General features: G+C 40.5%; 1 protein-coding gene across 1 annotated transcript in view; it reads left to right on the top strand.

Moving 5' to 3' along the window:
• The window catches only part of ACBD6 (acyl-CoA binding domain containing 6), a 184,234-nt gene that overhangs the window by 28,093 nt on the left and 142,900 nt on the right, over nt 1–13,241 (top strand). The gene's annotated exons all lie outside the window — the stretch shown is intronic.

Here is a 13,241-nt window from a genome sequence, read left to right as displayed (position 1 = left end):
ATGGTCAAGGATCTGAAAGGTTGCCATACATGGTTCCCGTAGGTTTGGTGGAGCATAACGGGCATAGGCCTGGCCTAACCAATTACCAAGGATATAGCGCGTCTGAGGAGCCACAGCTTTGGAAGTTGGGTAGCTGGTAAGTGAAGTATTAACTGGCTTGAGGAATGATTTGGAGGAAAATGGTCAGAGGTTTGTTAACAAATATGAACACTTCTTCTTGGAGTGGTCGCCTGTGCATTTGCACTGATGGGCTGTGGGTCTGCTTGGAGCTAGGACTGGGAAACTTCTAGAGCTAGCTTTTAGGAGAGAGATCTCCTCCTGCTCAAGGTCACAGCTTGGACCGTGCATGCCCAGTGCAGGACAAACCTCCCCTTCCGTTCTCTTTCATCTGCTGTGGCAGCACCATCAATTGGGAATCCTTTCCTTGAGGTTTTTCTCTTGGAGCATTATGCCCAGCTGGGCTACAGCTGCCTCCTTCGGCTTAGTAGTGCTACATTTTCTCTTTAATTGTAGCACCTGTACTCACCTCCAGGGAGGTCAGTTTGCTAATCTGTACCCATCAGTCTGATGCCTGGAGACCATGAAGGAGACAAAACAGATTGCTTGCTTGTAGCTGTTCTTTGAGTGGTTGCCACCCATCTTCCCTGCAACCGGTGCCTCTTTAATTTGCTGTGGCCTCCCTGTACATTTTAGAAGGAACTGAGCAGGAAGACATGGCTTCTCCCACTCTGGGCATGCTCACTCCTAGCTGCAAATCTGGGGGCAGACCTCCACACATGACAGCCAGCTTTAGACATTTCCAAATCCTAGCTCTGGGCAGGCCCAGGCCCATCAGTGTCAGTGCACAGGTAACAAATTGAAGAACAAGTTACAGGTAAGCAGCCTGTTTCCCCTTCATTAGTGCCCCCGATTCAAGATAATTTTTTTACTTGCAAGTAACATTGAATGTTTGCTTTTTTAATTATTATTTTTTATTTTCTTGAAAAAAGTGGGATATAAAAGGGAAGGAGGGGTAGGGGGAAATATAGATTCATCAAATTTATCAAATAGTATGAGTTGTTACATACAACAAGTAAAATCAAATGTATTATCAGATGTATTACATATTTCAATTACAGAAGCAGACAATAAAACATCAATATTACAGTGTTTTGGGATAGATTATCTCTTTAAAAGAATAAACAATAACTTCCCTAATGTTAGCGATAACAATAAAAGAGATTACATCTTTAGCCGTTAAACATCTACATTAAAATTAAATCATTGTTAAAGCCTGAATATTGTCTTAATCCTTTGTCTAAATCTAAATTTTATTCTTACTAAATATTTAAATACTAGTGGAATACAAATAAAAATATTAAAACTATAATCAATATCTTCATCACCTTTAATATGATATCTAGATAATTCCAAAACTAAAAAAGCTGTTCTCTAAAAAAAAAAGCTATTCCCTCAAAAACAAAAAAAGGTATTCCCTTGAAAACAAAATAGCTATCCCCAAATATGTGGGTTTTTTAATGGGATCCTCCATTCAGCAGTTTATATGCAGTGTTAGGCATTGTAAAAGCCACAACCTTCGTCCATGGGGTTGTGTGTGTGTGTATGTTACTTTTCTGTTTTGTGTAGCTACCTGCTTACTTCTTTGTTTTATGTGGATAACACCAACAACAACACTTTAACAAGGATCATAATGATACTTGAGAAAGATAGAGCCCGTGCCCTAATTACAGCCTGTACCAGCCGTATATATAGGATAAGAATGGGAAACTGATGAGCAAAGCACACACTACTATATCACTGCCGCCATCTCTGGGTACTAATTACAACTAACTACGGTAGCTAGCCCTTTAGCACTTCAGATTGTGTGTATGGTTTTATACGGTTTTGTCTATGTTATAATTGTTCTATGTTTTATCTTTTGTAAGCTGCCCTGAGCCTGCTTGCAGGGAGGGCGGGGTAAAAATCAAATCAATCAATCAATCAATAAATACATAAAACTGAATAAATGCACTGTTTTTGTCAGGAACCGAGGGCATAATTTTGAATATTTGTTGGTGATGCATGTGAACTTATGCAAGTGCGGCTCCCGAACCCTATATTTAAAAAACCCTATATTTTCATCCGTATGACAATGGAGATATGCCTGAAAGTGTGCAAGCAGTGCCTTCTGCAATCTGAGATGTCTAAAGATGCTTAGTCAGAAACTATTCTTTCAGCCCTGCCATCTGAAGAAGGGGATAATAATACAAACTTACCTTGCACTGAGGTAATGCATGTGAAGTGCCTTAGCCCTCTGCAGTGGAATATATGAATCTTGTTAGTAGTAATGTTGTGCAATTATGTCATCCTTAGAACCCAAGTTGATTTCATACTCTTAAGACTGATGCAGCAGCACTGGGTGGGAATTACTAGAAAGTTTGTAAACCACAGGCCTATCTTTCCTTTCTTAGTGTCTTCTCGTTCTGATCTTGTTGAGGTTGAATTTGGACTAGTTAATCCTTGGGCCACTTGAGGGAGCTCTGGTTCTAGCAGTGAGCAAAGGCCTAATGTCATAGCATTGCAGAACTTCACTTGTTAGCTCCACATTTTAATTTAGAAACTTGTGGGGACACTCATAAGTGTCTGAAACATTGCCCGCTTTCACATTCAGATCTATGGCTAATCCCAGAGAGTCCAAGTAGTCTTTGGACAAATAGGAAATGGAGGTGGGAAAAGCCCCTCATCTCTCATGTTCAACTTTGTAGTACGAACATAGCAGTTGCCTTGCTTAATCAGACCTCGTGCTCATGTGGTGTAGCTGCATCCCGTTTGCAGTAGCAGCACCACGATGCCCCTGGAAAATCACAAGCAGCGTATGAAGATGATGGCCTTTTCTCAGAATCTTGTAATCAAAAGTACAAGGGAGGGAGATTTTAAGTAATCAGACGGGGGCAGGGAGAGCAAATAATGTGGAAATCCACCTATCCCCTTTCAGAATCCTGTAACCTCTCCGGAGATTGGGCAGGCCAGTTTCCTGTCTTCCTCTGCTTTCCCCCCACTCACCTGACCCTCAGCTGCTTTCAGTGGTCGAGGTGCCCTGTGTAGTTCTAATGAGACTTTTTTGGGACAGTGGTGATGAGGTGTTCCTCCTGATTAATTTCTTAATCATGTGTTTCTGCAGACCTGGGGAGTCTTCAAAGTGTGCAGAAATCACTACCTTGTCTGTGAGTGATCTCTGGTATTGGTACTGTTGTGATTGGCGTGAGCCACTGGTGGCTCCTCGCTGGCCACTGTTAGAATTGTTTTCTTGTGATCCAAGGCAGGCTGTTCTTATAGTCCACCTCTTTAAAATTTGCAGTGTTGATGGTCTAAATTTCCTTCAAAACTAGTCGTCGTTAATGCACCCCCCTCCGCCCATCCAGTCTCCTTTGGTTTTGAAAATCTGATGATGAACCTGGGGGGGGGGAGGAATGAGAGAGAGCACATTATTGGCTAACTGCTCCTCCGTATTTGATTCTGTTTTTGTAAAAAATTGTTAAAAAAAAAAGATTGCTTCTAGTTTCAGAATACAAGAATATGGCACTGAATTTGCAGCTGGTAGTGGCAATGGAGGAAACACTTAAGAGTCGCCAATGTGCTCTTACAAACAAGACTGGCTTCAAGGTAAATAAAGTGGTAAAGAGAGCCAACCAGCTACAGGAACAGATTAGACCTAAGTGAATAGATTTCCCAATGGAAAGACCTTTCCTGCTTTTCTTGAGAATAGCCTCCAGATGGCGCTGCTTCATAAAGCGGCCAACCAGCCATTGCAGCCGCCTGCTATCAAATGTCTGTCACTGTCCAAAATGTTTAAAATTCAACAGATAAAATAATTTCTTAATTCACAAACTTCAGCTATGATGCTGAATAGTTCATTCAGTGATAATGAAGGAAAGCAATGTCTTATAACCATGGCTTCCCCCCTGTTGATAACACTTGTAGATTGTGCTGTATGAGGAGGAGGGGGGGGAGGAGAAGGAGGAGAAGAAATTGGATTTATACCCCACCCTTCACTCGGAGTCTAGAGTGGCTTACAAACTCCTTTCCCTCCCCCTCCCCACAACAGACACCCTGTGAGGTATGTGGGGCTGAGAGAGCTCTGACAGAAACTGCTCTTTTTCAAGGACAGCTCTGAAAGAACTCATGACTGACCCAAGGTCAGACCAGCAGCTGCATGTGGAGGAGTGGGGAATCAAACCCAGTTCTCCCAGATTAGAGTCCGCCCTCCCAACCACTACAACCAAACTGGCATCATACTGGCAAGAAATGTTTGAGTTGCAACTAGAATGGATAGAGGTAATTTGTGCCTCATGTTGCCTTCTAACCAAATCCCTAGACCCAAGGTGTTTTAATAGTCTTATGCCGCTGCTCCTGTGCAGTTGTGAAAAGCCTTCAATATAAGATCAGTAGCATCAGTCTTGTTGCTGCTGAGCAGGATGTAGATTTTTCTCCTTACTAAAAGAAACGGTGTGCACTTACAGTCAGTCTTCTTTAACAAGTAATGCCAAGTGCATTGGTCTAAGCATGTAGTTGCACCCCAATTAAAACTTAAATTTGTGTTTTGTAATCTGGGCCTTGATTTAAAAATAAAATTAGGCGTGGGTTTTTTCCCCCTTTCAAAATCATAGTGTTTAAAACCGCATGTCAAAGAAGGAGGAGGTTCTAAGAGTTTGTATAGCAAACTCATCTCTTACCTTTTTCCACAACCAATTGGGGACTTCGGAGTGAGTGCAGGTTTCTTTAAATTGAAAATAAGCTGGAGAGCACTTTGTTGCAAGGAGAAATCTCGTGAAGCACAAATGCATTAACTGAGCAGAGGTTTGCAGGCAGACCCAGACCCTGCATGTCTTTCTGTTTTGATCACTCAAACAGATGCCACCTTGTTAATCTGCCCAATGAGCCATCATTCGTAGTGAGTAGAATAGAGTGGTTTGGTCAGGATTACCAGAGGTTGGAAAGAGAACAAAGGGGACATGTGCTGGGTCATGGCCTAATTTAATCTATGGCTTCTTTTATATCCTGCCTTGTATGTTTATTTTGCTACCACAAGAGTTACTCCACTAATGATGTATCATCTGCAAGGAAAGAGGCGCTTACACGGGTTATTGCAGGGCTTCCTTTAAGTCCCTTTGGGATGGTAAAGAATGTCTCTTATTGAAATCTGAGCAAAATAGTTAGCTTTGCATGACACAGATGTCTGTGTACAGTATAAAACTAATCTGGGCAGGTGTTTCAGGCTTGGCTTTGATATGTTCTGAACATTTAATATAATAAATCTTTGTGCACGTGTTGTAGTCTTAAAATAGGCTGCCATCAATCTTCAACCCAGCTATATAAATGCTTCGAGGGAGGAGCTTGTATTTAGTATGTAAAAATTACTTGAAAAACTGACAGAATAATACTGCAATGTTGCCTTATTGGAGTGCTGTCCAAGTAAATGTTTCCCTGCTTGTTAGAGCCTTTCCCCCCTGTATAATACATAGAACAACGTGAGAGACTTCATTTATTTATTCACTTCATGTATGCCCCAAGGCAGCTGACATCACCCTTGCCTCCATTTTACTCTCGCAACAGATTTCTGAGGTAGGTTAGGCTGTAAGTGTGTGACTGGCTCCAGGTCACCCAGCAAGCTTCCATGACAGGGTGGGGGATTCCAGCTTGGGGATCCCGGATCCCAGTCCGGCACTATAACCACTACACCTCGTTAGTTCTTAAGAAAGCAAAAAACTAGTAGAAAGTCCCCTGCGATGAATGTTAACCATCCTGCAAAATGTATTGAAGATTTGCTCCTCTTCCTGTTGCTATGCAGGTTATAATGAGAGCTCTTTCAGAAGCGGTATTATAATAGCAGCCAGCGAGTCTTCATTTTCTTCAGTGTTCTTTCAGATTTTAGAATAATTCAATGGTTCCTCCCCCCCCCTCATTTTTCAGCTCCTTGATTTGTTTCATGGGAACATATTAAGATCATGCATTATTGTATGCCCTGCAACAGATTTTATTCCCCTGTGCCCTATTAAGATCATACATTATTGTGTTCCATGCAACAGATTTTATTTCCCTGTGCTTTTAGCTGTCTGATGGGGGAATGGCAGCCGAGGCGTCTAATACAGGAATCTCTGGCAGAGTCTCCATTGCTGATCACTTTGAAGGAGGGAGTTTGGAAGCCAGATCTCCCCCCCACACACACACACACTTTATACGAGAGAGCAAATGATATGTAATGGTGGGGCAGGGTCTTCATTATGGAAGGCTGTCCTGGAAGCCATATGGGATGTCCCATAATCAGATTGGACTTCTGGGCTTCCAGTTGTCTGTCCCTAATATTAAACTACATGTAGCAGCCTGTATTACAGTTGAGTTGCATTCGGCTTCTGATATATACAACATTTTTTTTCCTGCTTTTGCAGAGCTTTTAAGGTTTTACTCATAGTATACTGTCTTTGTAATTTTGAAATTGACCTTTACTGAAGCCCCTTGGTTATTCCTCAACACAATCCTGTCCAGGGAAAGATATTTGAGAAGAGTGTTGCTAAACAGTTTAAGCCTGCCTTTGCCCCATGTTAATATTTTTGTAAATTATTTTTTATGAGCTGTACATTTTAACAAAACTTATGCCAGAAGTCAGTCTTTTCTCCAGATTACTTGTGCATCAGCATGGCTCCCTCTCTATTTTATTGGAATAGAGTGGGATATAAATCTTCGGGCTCAGAGCAGCTTAGATACATCTTTTAAATTTTCTGAAAAGGGAAGAAGCACAAAAAATGGAATTTTTGAGCATGTTTCCTCAGTATCTCTACCTTTCACCCCTGAGTGTCATCGCATTAGCTCCGGGATCAGCCAGGTTTTGTAATGGTGAAAAGGTTGCAATGAAATTTGCTGGCAATAGTTTGTCCTGATCAAAATTCTTGCCTGTTCCAATTTGTAAGGCACAATGGTAACATCTTATTGTAAAATAGCTTAAAGCAATAAATTATCAGCATTGTTCAGTAAACCTGTGCTAGGGAAGCAAGTAGTTTTGTTGCTTGCAGGATGCTGATAGGAAAGTAAGAAACAGAAATAATATGAAGTTCAGGGGGGAAAAAGCTGCTATGGAGAAGTTGTGCCACTTAAATGGAGAGCCACAGTTGCCTCCTGATTTGCATCTGCAATGTGGGATTATCTATGTATGTGTTTTGTGGTGTCCAAAATGTGAATTACTATTTTAAAGAGACTCCTATTTAACACACACTTTTCATGCCAGTGACACAGCAATAAATTTCAGGTTGATCAGTGAACGGATTTTAAATTGAAGGCAATAGAAGAATGGTTTCTCTCACATGTAAACTGGTACCTAGCAGTTGTCCTTTTGTAAGCTGGCTTCTTAAAACAGGCATCCATTGACCTGTGGATAGTTGGGGTTCTAACACTTAAATTGTCTCAGGAACCATGAGTTACAGGCACTATCGGTATTCCTAAAAGTGGTGTTTATAGGTCCTTCCCTCCCCATAGTATACTGCCTCCTGATTTGCCTCCATAGTATATACCCTCTTGACAAATAACAGGGATTTTTTTTTATAATGCTGCTACAATTTGTAATGAGGTATCCATAAACACCAATTGCTTTGCAGAAGCCCTTCTGAGTCTTTCTCAGAACCGACTTCAAACCACCAGGTCCATATGGCAAGAAAGGAATGAAATGCCTTTGTGCAATCAATGACATCCCGAAAAAGGTTTGCTTGAAAAAAAGCTCCTTGATATTTGAAATGTTCCACTTGCTCCACGGATTGACCTGCTACTGGCCACTCGTCCTTCTTTATCCCTTGTTTGTTTTTTTACTGAAAAGAACCTTTGACTTAGTAAATATAAGGAAAACTGTATATGCAGTTGGAGGTGTTGTTTTTTTTTGCATGGTTTTTTTTAATAGGCTGTTTGTTTCTTTTCTTTGATTTTATGCCTCTTTAAATTTATGGACTCTTAACTTTTATTTATGACATTGCAGTCTTCTTCATTCTGGCAGTTAATTGAAATAAAATACTGCTAGACCAGCTCCAGCTCCTGGAGTTTGAACTGGCATGAAATTAAAAACAGCAACAAAAAGAGAGAGAGAGAGAGAGAGAGAGAGAGAGAGAGAGAGAGAGACTTGTTCAAATCGCTTTTGCATGCAGAAGATGTTCTTGAAGTTTTCTGTTAATTACGTTTTCATACATTAATGTTAATTTCGTTAATTAATGTTCTTGTACATTACAAGAATCTTAGATTTAAAAATTTGCAAAGAGCCCCTAAGCTGCCTCCCAAACCCAAGTTCTTTCTAGCTTAAAACTCATTTTCTTGTTTGGGAAAATTGGTTGGAAATTGTCACTTTCTGAGTTAACGTTTCTGTGTCTCCTCCACAACCACCCCCTGACCATTGTCTCTGGTTATACAAACTGAGTACAGGTTGGTCTCCAAAGTAGGAAGATGACTTCTCTCTTGCATCTTGTGTTAGACTAAGTCCTGTGTTACCTGCTGATAGAAAACGGGATAATTTAAGACCCATAAAATCTTGAGAGAACTCCATTCAACATGGCTGCCTTCTGAAAATAAAACTTATTTAAATGAGGCCATCTAAAACCATGAGAACTTGCAGTAAGCATTAATGATTTTGTGTAGATGAGCAGTGCCATCTGTTCTTGTTTTACATTGTGCTGAGGTTTTCAATTATGGAGGGTTTATGTCAAAATAAAAGCTACGTTGGTTCTGTCACAATCTCGTGTGACAAGTAAATGATTTCCCCCCCGCTCTCATGACTATGTAAAATGGTCAAAAGTAAAAACCTCAGTTTTAAGACTTAATGGTATGAACATTTCCAGCCGATATATATCTAATAAATCAGTATATCTAATGCTGGACTTTGGACCTCATGATGTGGATAATAAACTATACAATGGGGCTGGTTCTGCTAGGGGAGATTTTTTTTTACAAATTTGGGGGTTTTCTACGGTTTGCAGAGAAACTTAATTTTTAAAGATTGGGGGAAATTAAAATCAAAAAAAAGCACTGTATAAATAACGCAATCAAAGGCACTATGCTGAAGTGCAAAGGAGCAAAGAATATTTATATAACACAATGTGTACAAACAGATACAATATTGTTAGCCGAATTGCTTTATTTACAGCAATTGGCAATTTATAAATGGGTTCTTGCCGGTTTATACCAAGGTCCTGTTCCCACCAAAGGTTACCAGAGAAGGAGTCGAGGCTGGTGTTGTTAAAATAAATGTCTTTTACTTAAAGAATATAAATCTCATACAAACAATACTGATGCACTCACACATTCAATCAAGTTCCTTAGAAATACAGTATTAAAATAAGCACTGTTGCATTAGCAGGTAGGGTGATGATGGGTGATACTTATCTGTCTTCGCAGCTTGGTTGTTCCTATGAAGAATGGATGGGAAGAAATAGAAATCTAAAGAGAATTTACACACGACTAGAACCAGCCAGAATGTGTGGGTCTCTTGACTGCAGATCAAGAGATCAAAGTAGAGGCAAGGGTTTGGGGATAGCAAGGGACTCAAGGAGAGTATAAAGCAGACATGGGTTGTTGCGGGGGTTGCTAGCTAGGAAGGGCCAGGTGAATGGTCCCTACCTTTTATAGGTGGTCCATTGGGTGGGAGGTAACTGTTCCAACCTGTAGACCCACCTTCCTGTTAGTCCGTCCCAAAACTAATCAATTTGGTTACCTATAGGAGTGGGAGGTTGCCTATAAGGAGTGGTCAATATTGAAATCTAAAACCTTACTCAAGGAAGACATCTGGGCAGGTGTGAAACCTTGGCGTCAGGATGCTTCATTGAAGTGTTGATAAAAGCTGGCCATCCTATTGTAAACCAAATGTCCATTTGGCAGGAAATACCAATGTAGGAACAAAGCAGTAATGTGTCCTACGTGATCACAACTAGATCTGCAATGGGGGCTGTCTCTTCTCAAGTTGTTGTTTCTTACTGCTCACAATAATGGAGGTGTGTGCTTCTTCACCAGGCTGGTAACTGTGTAGCCTAAACCTTATTCACATGTAAGGCTTGTGCAGGCACCTTCTATGTGTTGCATCACAACAGGTGACTTGGAATGTACAGTTCTCTGAGCCTATGTGTGTGTGTGCACAGTCCATTGTGTGTAGCAATAAATATAGTTCCATAAAGCAGAATATCAAGTTCATTCTCTAACAATATAGTGTATACATATGACATACAACAACACAGAGTGTACAAAAAAAGCTGGGACACAGGACATAGGACGAAGAGACGAAGACTCCGGATTCCAGTCATCGTTTCGTTGATACTTCTTCAGTTGTACCATACAGCTTCATCTAGTGCTCAATATATAGAAGCCTTCATGTTATATATGCAGGGAAAATTATCCACAATTCACATCAAAATAGTTTAAGGAGGTCAAATAATCATCAGTAGAAGAACGTTCTTACTGACAATGTAATTTTCCCTGCATACATAACATGAAGGGGGCTTGGGAGAGAAGGCCGTGCTGCACACTTTCTACTCCAAGCTTTGACCAACTTCGACCAGTTGAGAAGGGCTGGTCTTGAAGTAGGAAATGTCTGTATGGGCCTTTTCTCTGTAAGCCCCCTCCTTGGGGCAAACAGTGCATCTGGTGTTCTTTCTGCCTTAGGCCCAGTCCCGATCCACTGACCAGTGGTGGCCGGTAATGGGGTTAGAGAGGAAAGCAAGCCATGCATGCCTTCTGCCCCAAACTATTGCTTATCACAGCACGGGGTCCCGGGTACTAGCAAGTGAGGGGAGAATTGTATGTCCACTTCCCTGCCTGTATTTTTTTTTTAAATAGAAGCTCTGACTAAGGCAAATGTGAAGGATTCATAGGTTTGGGGGAAATAAGTGAAGAAAAGCATTTAATTAAAAATATAGAATCTTCGGGTATATCTATTAGGTGATAGAGAACTATATCAAATGCAGTAGCAAAATTCTGTGTGATAGCACTCAAAAAGCAGTATCACTTGATGAAGGAAACGTCAGTTGCTGGGAAATAAATTAATGAAATGAGTGTGTTATTTACACATATATGAGTGTGTCTTTTACACATATATCCCCATATCTTTTATGTATTCATTTTAAATTGTTCTTTTATCTGTATTTATTGTGACTGGTCTTATGACCGTAATAAACTTTTGGACTTTGAAAATACAGAATTGATACAGGAGGTGGATACTGATAAAACCACATATGAATAAGTGGGAGCAAGGGCTATATTGTTTGGAGGTCCTGGTGTATCTGTGGGAGAAAAAATGATGCTCCCTTTGCAAGCATTCAAGAGAACTGCTTTAAATTAATGACTCAGTGATGTATCATATCCTTGATATTAAACAGAATTAAGATGGAATAGGATGGATGCTGGTAGTGTTATGAGGGGAAAGTATGCTTTGTACATCTATAGTGAGACCATGCTAAAAGATGGTGGGTTAATATTAGATCATGAAAGCATTTCTAAGATGGGCAATACTGGTGGATTCAACCTAATTGTGTGTATGTGCTGTCACAATAGGGATGTTATAAATCATGTCAGAAAAAATCTCAGGGAATGTCTAGGCAAATCATGGGAAGCTATGTGATAATTCAAATTAATAGGTTGTGTAAGATCAGCAGAGAGATGGCAAATAGTCAATACACACGATAATATGGACTCATTCTATTCATTCTTTCACACTATTAGGTAAAGTAACAATCTCTTATTTAATTTTCATCCCACCCTTTCTTCACGGAGCTCAGGATAATGTACCTGAGCCCTTCATCATCTCCTCCCCCGAATCCTGTGAGGTAGGTTAAGCTGCAAGATAGTCACTGACCCAAGGTCACCTCATGAGATTCATAGCAGTTCTCTTATTTATATCATGCCTGTGGAACTTGTAATCCATCAAACTGAGTGCATCCCACCAGATATATATGGTAGCTTTCCAGGTATTTAATGACCTTCTTTTTCAGTTCCAGGTAGTCATCCAAGAACGGTTTATTGAGCTCCTGGTGAACTATGCTCATCTTGGAGGGTCAGAAGATAGGCAGGCTTGATCTGTGTCAATATAAGAGCTTGTTCCTAATGTTGAGAACCAGTATGGTAATTGATGGTGTCAGACAAGGAATGGGGATATTTGGATTCAGAAAGCTCATGGGTGATCTTGGGCCAATTGTTATTTATTGCAAAGATAAAGAGATGGATGAGGGAATATGTAACTATTACATCACTATTGGCTCCTAGCTGCTTTGAATCTTTCTGACCAAGTGAGAAAGGTACACAATTGAACCATTACTATAGGAGAGAGTACCTGACCATGGCAGTAAACTATCGAGAATGAGGTCTTTGATTAATATCTTTGCCTTTGGGCACAGACAATAATCGTTAAAAATTTCATTTTGGTCAGTTTATAAGAAGTGATTGTTGCATTGTAATGTCAGGAGCTGTTCTGTAATATCATTTGTTTGACCACTGAAGAAGGCCAATGGGCCAAAACATATATGGTCAGGGTCAATAATGGTCATTCTTGGTTGTTACTGTACAATTTGATTCTTAATGGAGACTATCACCAGGGCCAATATCTGTTTTTTAATCTACTTTCTAATAAATGCATGCATATTTCTGTATATCTGTCAATATTTAATGTTTTTAATTTTACTAACAGAATTATTGGGCCTACGCATTCATATCTTCTTAACCTTTAGGTTAATTCAGTTCAGTTTGGGTTAAGTTCCCCCTTCCCGTTTCTTCCAGTTTGGTGTAGTGGTTAAGTGTGTGGACTCTAATCTGGGAGAACCGGGTTTGATTCCCCACTCCTCCACTTGCACCTGCTGATGTGACCTTGGGTCAGTCACAAGCTCTGGCACAGCTGTTCCTGAAAGAGCAGTTTGTGTCAGAGTTCTCTCAGCCCCACCCATCTCACAGGGTGTCTGTTGTGGGGAGGGGAAGGGAAAGGAGTTTGTAAGACGCTCTGAGACTCCAAGTGAAGGGCGGGGTATAAATCCAATCTCTTCTTCTTCGTCTTCTTCTTCCATTTTCAGTTGTTTTCATAACTGGGAATGTGTATGCCGCTTAGATCTCATTGGAGCTGGACAAAGAAAATTACATCATACTCTAGCATGGTCAGGAAAAGAAGCCAGATAGGGCTGTAGGAACAGGCTTGATACTTATTAGTTGATGTCATAGCAGAGGTCCATCAGTGGCTATTAGCCACAAGGTATAGATAGGGG

Source organism: Gekko japonicus, unplaced genomic scaffold, assembly GCF_001447785.1.
Source record: "Gekko japonicus isolate JY-2015 unplaced genomic scaffold, Gekko_japonicus_V1.1 scaffold1665, whole genome shotgun sequence".
In the NCBI taxonomy this organism is placed as follows: domain Eukaryota; kingdom Metazoa; phylum Chordata; class Lepidosauria; order Squamata; family Gekkonidae; genus Gekko; species Gekko japonicus.
Note: the sequence above shows the minus strand (reverse complement) of the source record. Positions and strands in the feature narration are given on the sequence as shown.